Below are 10,769 nucleotides of genomic sequence, written 5' to 3' on the forward strand. Positions count from 1 at the left end.
GATCGCTTATGGTGGATTTACTCTTACTCTAAATTTACTGTAATGAGGCGCTAATTCTTATAATCCCATCAGCCTAAACCAAATGAATGAAGGAGTAATATCCTCAGATGCCACTGGCCCACTAGTGGTGCCACGCAACACCGCAACACTTTATTTAAATACCTTCTTTTTTCAGAATCGACTCAAATAGATTTAGAACAACGAATAAATAAATAAATAAATAAATAAACAAATAAATAAAATAAAAAGATCAACGGTGCTTGCACTTTAAAAGCACATGAAGAAATGACTTTTTCACAGCTTTGAATTTCGTTTTACCAAAATGCGTTTCCTTGGTGAGAAATGAAAGAAGAAGGGACACTAAAGTCTTCGGTACAACTGCTCTGAGACACACAACAGCAGTAGGCGGAACATCCTGTTAATGCTGGGCAGCACCCACACTGAGGTTTTAGTCACACCTGGACATTTTGTCACCGTGGAATTAAGCTCATATGGGTGTAAAAGCTTGAGCAAATATTTCATGAGTGCAGCTGTAAAAAGTCGAAAAATTACAAGAAAGCGTCGATGCAGTTGCCCACTGGGGACCGGGGTTCGCGCCCCAGATCCGACTACAGCCGGACTCGATGAAGCAGCAGCAATTGGCAGCGCTGTCCTCGGGAGGGGGGCGGAGTCGGCTTGTGTTCGTCACATGAATGCGTCTCTGTGTGTGTGGGGAGAAAAAGCGGTGGTTCGGCCTGGAGTCACCTTGTCACGAAAATGGCGAGGTGTCTCCTTCGACACGGCCGGCCGGAGAGATGCAGTTGGCGAACGCATGCAGTACGAGGGTGGGAGGTTGAACTAAAATAGGGATCGATTTGCCACTAAATTGGGAGAAAAAGGGAAAAATCAGAATTTTTTTTTGGATTACAAGAAAGCATATTTCACATCATTTGATTTGATCCACATCATGTTCGGTGAGACTGCTTTATGAAATACCAACGGGGGAGAGAGACGGGGGGGGGGTGGGATGTAAAGAGCAAGAATGAGACAGCAGAAGGTGCTGGGCAGAGCATTCAAACCTGCATCATATCAATCACACAAAGCATTGACCTCTAGCCAGCTAAACAGCAAGACAACCCCATTTCTTATACCAACAATGTGAAGTGACTTCCATCCATCCATCCATCCATTATCCAAACCGCTTATCCTGCTCAGGGCCGCGGGGATGCTGGAGCCTATCCCAGCAGTCATTGGGCGGTAGGTGGGAGACACCCTGGACAGGCCGCCAGGCAATCACAGGGCCGACACACACACACACACACACACACATGCACAGCACACACATACACAAACACACACCTAGGGACAATTTAGTATGGCTGATCCACCTGACCTACATGTCTTTAGACTGTGGGAGGAAACCGGAGCACCCGGAGGAAACCCACATAGACATGGGGAGAACATGCAAACTCCACACAAAAGACGACCTGGGACGACCCCCAAGGTTGAACTACCCCGGAGCTCGAACCCAGAACCTTCTTGCTGTGAGGCGACCACGCTAACCACTGCACCACTGTGCTGCCTCCAAGTGTTAGCTTTTACAAGCAAATTCTATCCAAAGGACAGAACTGTTAAGTGCTCATGTAGGGAAGGAACTTAACGCAAATAAATACTGCTTTCCTTTGCAAGAAATAACATCAAGGGTTACAAACGGTGCAACAAAACGAGCTGTGGCATTTCGGGACTCATTTAGTACAAAGCTGCTTTTCGTATCTATAGGTGAAATACTGAAATTTTGTCCATGGTATTTAGTCATTTAGTTAGTTTAGTAATTATGGGATTTATGATAGCAATTAACTCCCACATTAATCTGTGCTGCATTAATGATGCTTGTGTCTGTGTTTTCATTGACATGATACGAGGTTTTTAATGAGTATATGAAGGGAAGAGCATTCTGCCCTAACTTATTGCCTATTAATATTTGCCCCAACATTCAGTGGCACAGATCAAACCTAATAACAGTTGAATTTGCACATTCATATTGCATCTGAAATACATACTAGATACTAATATATAATTATGCATAAGCGAATGACCCAGTGTCAGCAGCTGTATATGAGCCAAACAGGCTACAGCTCAACTCCTTATGGCACTTTAACATAATAGCGGATGGGCATAAAACTGGCATTGCTCTGATTGTAGCGCATTCTCTCAGGTCTGTGCAGTCAGTCAGTGCATGATGCTATAGCCTGGCGTCCAGGTAGCATAGCGGTCTATTCTGTTGTCTACCAACACAGGGATCGCCAGTTCGAATCCCTGTGTTACCTCCGGCTTGGTCAGGCGTCCCTACAGACACAACTGGCCGTTTCTGTGGGTGGGAAGCCGGATGTGGGTATGTGTCCTGGTAGCTGCACTAGCGCCTCCTCTGGTCAGTCAGGGCGCCTGTTCGTGGGGGAGCGGGGACTGGGGGGAATAGCGTGATCCTCCAACGTGCTACGTCCCCCTGGTGAAATTCCTCACTGTTAAGTGGAAAGAAGCGGATGATGGTAGTCTGCATGTGGTAGTCTGCAGCCCTCCCCGGATCGGCAGACGGGGTGGAGCAGCGACCGGGACAGCTCAGAAGAATTGGGTAATTGACCGGATACAATTGGGGGGGGAAAAAATCCAAAAAAGAAAAACAAAGAATGATGCTGTAGCCTCTACCAGAGATCATATTAAGCAGATGGAGCTAATAATACTGATGTTTAAGTCATATGGCAGCTGCAGTGAATGTCCCTCTAAATGCCACACCAGTCCCCAGACCACCAGCAGCATAATTACTGTCATAAGCACCAACGATAAACCAAATGAAACAGACAGCTAGATAGATAGATAGATAGATAGATAGATAGATAGATAGATAGATAGATAGATAGATAGATAGATAGATAGATAGATAGATAGATAGATAGATAGATAGATAGATAGATAGATAGATAGATAGATAGATAGATAGATAGATAGATAGATAGATAAATGAACACAGAGAAAGAGAGAGAAAGCAAGAGAAACAAAGAGGGAGGCCGGATATACTGAAAAAAGAGGAACAAAAGAAATGCAAGAGAAAGGGAGAGATGAGGGACAGGGAACGACCATCATAACTATAAAAACAACAAATAAAGAGTGGAAGGGTGAAGGAGAGAGAGAGAGACATAAAGATAACCAGAGGCGGGGCAGGGTGGTGGTTGGGAGGTGATGACAATCCCCAGAAAGAAGAAAAAAATGACTCATAAAATGGCCTTAATATCCTGTGTAATAGCATAAACAAGCAGTTGCTGCAGAGAGAGAGACAGAGAGAGAGACAGAGAGAGACAGAAAGAGAGCGAGCAAACAATGAGGCAATAGACAGAGAGAAAGAGAGAGAAAGAGAAAGAGAGAGGGAGTAAACAATGAGGCAATAGACAGAGAGAGAGAGAGAGAGAGAGAGAGAGAGAGAGAGAGAGAGAGAGAGAGAGAGAGAGAGAGAGAGAGAGAGAGAGAGAGAGAGAGAGAGAGCAAACTAGTCAATGAGGCAATAGACAACATGTGAAAAAAGAGCAATTAGTGAAAGAACAAAAGGGGGAAAATGGAAGACAGGAAATCAACAGCAGAAACATAGCAAGTGGTAATTATAAAAAGAGAAAAAAGAAGAACTAGCCATCAGATGCTTCCACACATGGAGAGCCCCACAATGTAATCTGCTCTCCCTCGGCTGCAGGGGTATATATTGAATCAACACACAATTCCTCCCGCAGTGACCGGAGCCAGGACGGAGAACTCCGGGGGATGTTGAATTTATGAACTGAGATAGGCCTGGCTGGTGGGAGGATGGCTTTCATCGCAACTCCTGTTTCACCACCTGTTGCCACGATGGAAACTATCTATTGGTCACACTTACTTCTGCTTTTCTCCCTATTGCGCCTTCAACTTTCCTTTTCTCTCTCTCTCTTTTCTCTGCGATCTCACTCACTGTCTTCCTCTCCCTGCTTTTATGTGTCACTATCTCTAATTCATAAGCACCTATCTCTCATCTTTCCTCTTTTCCTTCTTGCTTTAACATACTACTCCCTCATACTCTCCTTCCCTTCTTGCTTTTTTCTCTCTTTCTAAGTTACCGCCAGCGTTCGGCGGGGAGACAACAGTCCCTGTAAAGGTCACATTTATCAACCCCTAAAGCGACTGAGCGGTCACAGTGATATTATTTTTACCCATGATTCATAGCCATGAGGTAAGGTGGGAGAGTTTTAGCTCCATTTGGAGATCTGTTCAAGCATACCTGGCTGCAGCCAGCAGAACGGGGCGGAGTTTAACGTTGAACATTTAATCCCACCCATAGTTTCATTTGATTGGTTTAACTGTTGAATTTGGGCGGAGTTAAACGTTGATTTGGGCGGGGTTAAGCATCGATTTCATTGGTTTGGACTTTGGTTTGGGCGGGGTTACACAGGGTCGGGGTCATGGATAAAACTGGATACCGGATCTAAAAATGGCGCATGTTCGTTCCTATGAGAATTACTTTTTTTATTTTTTTATTTTTACTCATGTTACTTGAATTTAACATGACAAAGTTGTCCTATAACATAACATGTAGTCTGGCTGCATTCTGAACTGGAGGTTATTTTACCCAGCAACAGAGGTAATTACAAACATGTAGATAATTTTTTTTTAAAAACCACTCGACTGGCGCATTCGACGAAAACGTTTCTGGCTTCCGGGTTACTTCCGGGTACATGCGGCCCACTGAATACTGGTACATAGGCCCAACCAATCACAGCACAGACAGACGAATATTGATTAGATCTTTCAAGGGGGTTATAAACATAACACTAAACCACTGGCCACTAAACATGCACAAAAAAAACAACAAAAAGAAACCGTGTAATTCTCAAAGCACCAGCAAAGGGTGAAATGCACCCCTAACTGCACTGTCAAACAAATAGCATCTTGGTGCTCTGCTACTGGTTGCACGTACTTAAATTATGCACATGCATACATTTGGTTCAAAATTGGCACCTTTCTATGCAAATGAGCCTCATTACAAAAAAGTCCAATTCCCAAACAACAGCGCTAATAGCCACATGCAGTTAGAGCGAAAATTATTAGCGTCTTCTGAGAGTTGGCAGTAACTGAAGTGCATTTTTAAAGGGTGTCACGCCCAGACTTTACAGTAATCATGGCAGCAGTGATTGTAGCCAGGGAAAGGCATCATCACGCCAGGTGTGCTCGTGATTAGATATTTCAAAGGAGAATATCTTTTGATTTACCTGAGACCAAAATTATTTGCAGATACAGGTTGCCAGGTAAAACAATTCTTGCTATGACATCAAGCATGACACTGAACCTGCCTACTGTGTTCTTGGTGCAAAGCCGTCATTAATAGACTGCCACATGGATAATTGCAATCAGGCTCAAAACTTCATGGGCGTGGTTGCACTGTAATATCATTAGCACAATGTCTTTTGTGAATCGGACCTGGAGGCGGGGCAGATAGCGGTTGCAAGTGATGTGCAATTCATGGCGCTATCAGCAGCTGCAATCCATTCTTTGTGAATTCGCCTGTCAATACAGAGGGAGTCTTAGAAAAATGAGACACATCTGCAGATAGAAACATGGGAAAGAGGAGGGGGAGTTAACTGATAATTAGAATAAGTAGCCTATACTTGCAATTAAATTGTTCTCTTTAAAAAAACAAATCCCAAGATATGAGTGGAAAGCATTGTTCTTGCAACTGCATTTATAACCTTTTTTGTTTTTTTTTTACTTTGTTTTTACCATGTCATGTGACATGCTACTTCAATACACTTTAACAATAAATATAACTGGGACCACTACAGAAAACTGCGGATGAATATTTAATATTCGGGAATTCTCATTATGGACACTACCACTGATTATCCCTGTAACAAACTGGCCACAATTTTGAACACTGACCATACACGGTCCAGCCATATGCTAGGTTTTGACCTAGTCTTGTTTATTTTTTAATCAAAATACGGCACATCAAAATTCCCATTCTTCTACGGCTCCGTCACTGAACGAACCCTTCATGCATCCTTAAGTGCATGTGGAGCCAGTTCTCTGGGGAAACACAATGGGTGCAGAGGATCCACCCGCAGTGTCACAGCCTTCCCACCACCAGGAGTCACCAGGTTGTAATGGGGGGGGGGGACATAACACCTCTACCGGCATCTCCACCCACTGCCACATCCAGGTGAATTGAAGAAGGCAACAGTAAGGTTTGAATCTTAGCATATTCGGGACACTAGCATCAGTCCTAAGTGTATCAGTATGGTTTTATCCCCCCACGCTACACGAAGCCTACCAACCTGAGGCAAAATTGGTCTCAAAGCATGGGCATGTACAGGCAAAAGCAGAAATCCTGCAAAACACCACCATGAAAATGAAAAGTCCAAGGCACACAGACAATATTTTACACCCAAGTAATAAACTGACAGCCCAGATTACTGCCTTCCAAATGGAGGAGGACTCCATACACTATCGGAGGTGTTTTAGTAAATACGTACTGACACATACATTTTTTCCATATACCAATAGACCACCCAGACAGAACACAATCCTGGCTAGAAATAAATTGCAGTCATTTGCTCTGAAATTTTGAATCAGAATACATGTTGTATCCTCTTTTTTTATCGAAAATAACATCATGGAAAATAATATGGTAGGCAACATCTGAATGTGTATTTCCACACTTGAGCGTGCGCACTGCACACCTTTGCCCCTTCATAGATTTTGTTGACAGTTCAGCTGGAGTGACCATGAAGACTTGCCATTCAAAGTCTATGGGCATTTAACAGCAGCGATAGTTCAATATTTGAATAGTTATAAGAAAGAAATAAGGAAAAAGAAGTCTCTTTAAATTGAGAAAAGTGGGGAAGAGAGGCAGAAAGAGAATCAAGCAGTTGAAAGGGGTCAGTTGTTGCCAGAATCATGATCAACACCTGAGTAGTTCACCATTCATTTCTCTTCTTTTTCCTCAGACCTGTGCTGTCGGCAGGCTTGGTGTGCAACACAGGGACTCTGTATGACAGTGTGTCTTCGACAGAATTCAAGTTCAACTTTATTGTCATATTTATTTACAATACAATGACATTATTGTGCTCTGGCTCTGTCTGCCTTAAGGGTCACAAGGGTCACAAGGACACCCCCCCCCACAAAAAAAAATAGACTATGTACACAATGAAATCATGTGGCCTGTCCAGGGTTTCTCCCCGCCTGCCACCCAACCACTGCTGGGCTAGGCTCCAGGTTCCCCGCGACTCAGTAGGATAAGCGGTTTGGATAATGGATGGCTGGATACAGTACTTGATAACGCAACAGTGTAAGGTGCATATGGGTGTGTCAGCTGTTCAGCAACAATAAGGCATGTGTGTATGCGTGAGACCGTGGCCTGTACTCCTCCTCGAGCAACATCGCAACCTTAAAACATACCGGTAATTCAAAATAAAAAGAACCATTGATTATTTTTCCATCAAGAAATATGCCGTTAGGGCCCGTTACACCTGTTACACCTGTCCCCGGCCCTGAAAGGCCCAGCCCAGATCCCACATCAGTGGAGGTAACCGTTCCATCGGTCTCCCTGTTCCCTGTCACGATAATCCTGACCCAACATGTGTTAAGGTGTTGTGTAAAGGAACTGACAAACAAGGTAAATATTAAATATTAAAATATGAAATTTTAAAAAATTACAAGGCGCGGTGAAGAATTTTGGGTGCACCTAAACTATGTGCTGGTGCACCTAAATGAAGAACGTTAGGCGCACAAGTGCAGCCAATCTAAAAAGTTAGTCTGGAGCCCTGTAAAGGGATGAACGGAGGGACCGCAGGAAGGGGGGGGGGGCAGGACTGTGAGAGGGGTAGAGATGGGAGATGCTGAAGAGGGGGAGAGAGGAAACAGAAGTGTCACGTGGTGTTGATATCTACATAGGTGATGAGGTTTACTCATCTAAAAGCTATGCAGATTACTAGGAAATTATCACACACACACAGACACACACAAACACACAAATGTCAATTAGACACGTACAAAAACAAATCCCAATACACACTACACCGAGAGGCACTCTAGACTCACTGTCACTCACACACATACACATTTACAGACAATTAAACACAGACATGGTATTTCCTGGCTAGCAGGTGGTAATGATCATTATCTATAATGAGAGATTGATCTAAGAGGCTGGTGGCTAATTAAAGCCTTTCTGAACACACTACTGCGCGGTATTGCAACAATAATGGGGCTATTGATTCATAACTGCCTCACCGCTTACTCAGGCACAACTGAATGCAAACAACCAGGATCATACAACCGCGTCTTTATGCATATCAAGATTTAGAAGAAAATAAATCAATGATTAGGAAAAACCTCCAAAGTTCTGATCTCTTTTTTTAAAAACTATTTTACCACGCACAAATCATGGCTCATCCCAAAGACATAAAGCATCGTCTCACATGTAAAACAATATCTGCTGTCAGTTGCTGCAAAGAGATGAAGGACTCGATGCATGGCACCGTGTTTCTGGGAACAGAAGTGAAAAGATGGATGACGCTGAAGACTCGTCGTTTGATTTTGATAGAGATCGTGCAGATAAAACTCGGCCAGCCTTACCAATTTTAATTTCCTGCATTTAAACTCTGCCCATCCATCCAGCCCCTCTCTCCAGCCAATGACTCAACTATCCAACCATCAATCTTGCTTCCTCCTTTGTCTTCTTTTTTTCTCTTTTCTTCCCTACTTTTATCCCTTTTTAACCCTTTCCCCCATTTGCATGTAAAAAAAGAATGATCTTCCTGACTGCATTGGTAACAGTGTGTATGCAACTGGTTTAAAGGAAAATTTAAACGCGTCCAACGTTGACAATCACACTGACCAATGGCTTCTACTGACAGCTCTTCGACCAAGATGTCATAGACCTCCCGTGCTGGCACCACCCGTTGACTCTCTGGAGATACAAAGCGTTGAGACATCCTTCAGATGTCAAGAGAACTGATTGTGTCTTCAAACCACAAGCAATTTCCAGAACTCAATCGCCCAGAAGTCCGCTCATTCTCTTCAACCATCCCCCTTTTCCACCGAGGCAGTGTGAGGGCTGGTTTGGATCTGGTGCCTAATTTTGAAACGGTTCTTAACATTTTGACAACCAAAGAACCAGTTTTCGACCAGGAAAACTGGTTCCAGAGCAGCACCAACTCTTTGCTGAGCTAGAAAGAAGGAAAAAAACCCCGCCTACGTCAGGGGATGGGGTGAGATTATCGTGATCAACAAGACCATTAGGGGGTCCATTACTTGGCAGCAACAATCAGTTCTGCCGATGCATGCACCCCTGAGCACTCAGTAAGTAGATAGGAATCAAACGGCTTTACCAGCACATACTTCATTTGATCTACTTTGACAGAGTGAATTTGAGACCCCACGTTAATTTTAATGCATTCAAAAACCCAATTTTAGTATAACTATCTGAAATCCTATGCTTATGCGTCGACAAAGAACACCGAGGAGTTCACCTTAAGAAATACTGACAGATTAATGGAGGAAACTGTAAATTTCAGACCAATCACCCCACAGGAGAGCAAGGCAGATAATCACAAGTTCCGTTAATTTCATAATGGACATTTGGTGTTTTGATAGTCAAACAAACCATTCGTCAACAACGAAATAAAAGCCTCTTGTCGATGAGACCAGTCTCTTGAAGGAGCTCCTGGCTGGCCAGGAGGTCACCAGTTTGTGGAGCTTCCCAACTCCGAAAACTTTGGAGCCAATTTTCATCCACCATCAATTTTTGTAAAACTGCTAATATTCAAAATCTACACAGTTGACTTCTCCCCTCAAAAATCCTCAGATGTGAGGGCGTCCAGGTAGAGTAGCTGTCTATTCCATTGCCTACCAACATGGGGATCCTGGTTCGAATCCCCGTGTTACCTCCAGCTTGGTTGGGCGTCCCTACAGACACAATTGGCCATGTCTGCGGGTGGGAAGCCGGATGTGGGTATATGTCGTGGTCGCTGCATTAGCACCTCCTCTGGTCAGTCGGGGTGCCTGTTTAGGGGGGAGGGGGAACGGGGGGAATAGCGTGATCCTCCCACGCACTACGTCCCCCGTGTGAAACTCCCAACTGTCAGGTGAAAAGAAGCGGCTGATGACTCCACATGTATCGGAGGAGGCATGTGGTAGTCTGCAGCCCTCCTCAGATCGGCGGGGGGGTGGAGCAGTGACCAGGAAGGCTCGGAAGAGTGGCGTAATTGGCCCGGTACAATTGGGGAGGGAAAAGGGGGGGGGGATTCTCAGACGTGAACTTAATGAAATGGCATATGAAAATTGCCACTACAACCATTCAACATGCCACCATACCAAACCGGGCATCCTTATGGACACATCTATGCGTCTGCACACCACTGGCCTATGGTGACACTAAAATGAGCCAACAATGCTAAAAAAAATTTCATTTGTACCTCTAGCTTGGTCGGGCATCCCTACAGACACAGTTGGCTGTGTGGAGAGCGGGGTGATTGGCCAGGTACAATTGGGGGAGAAGGGGGGGGGTTCATTTGTTAAATTGTATTCAGCTGAAACAGTATTCAGGCTAGTGATAACTTCTTGTGCAATGACTGATTCGGTGACAACAATTTGAATAATTTATTCAATAAACTGAGTTTGAAAATTGTACAGATGTCTGAGTGATTAACATAAGAAATGGTGCTGTGTGTGTCTATGGTAGCTGTAAACTAACTTTCTCACAACTTAGAGGAAATGAA

This window comes from Lampris incognitus, unplaced genomic scaffold (assembly GCF_029633865.1).
Source record: "Lampris incognitus isolate fLamInc1 unplaced genomic scaffold, fLamInc1.hap2 scaffold_398, whole genome shotgun sequence".
NCBI lineage: Eukaryota > Metazoa > Chordata > Actinopteri > Lampriformes > Lampridae > Lampris > Lampris incognitus.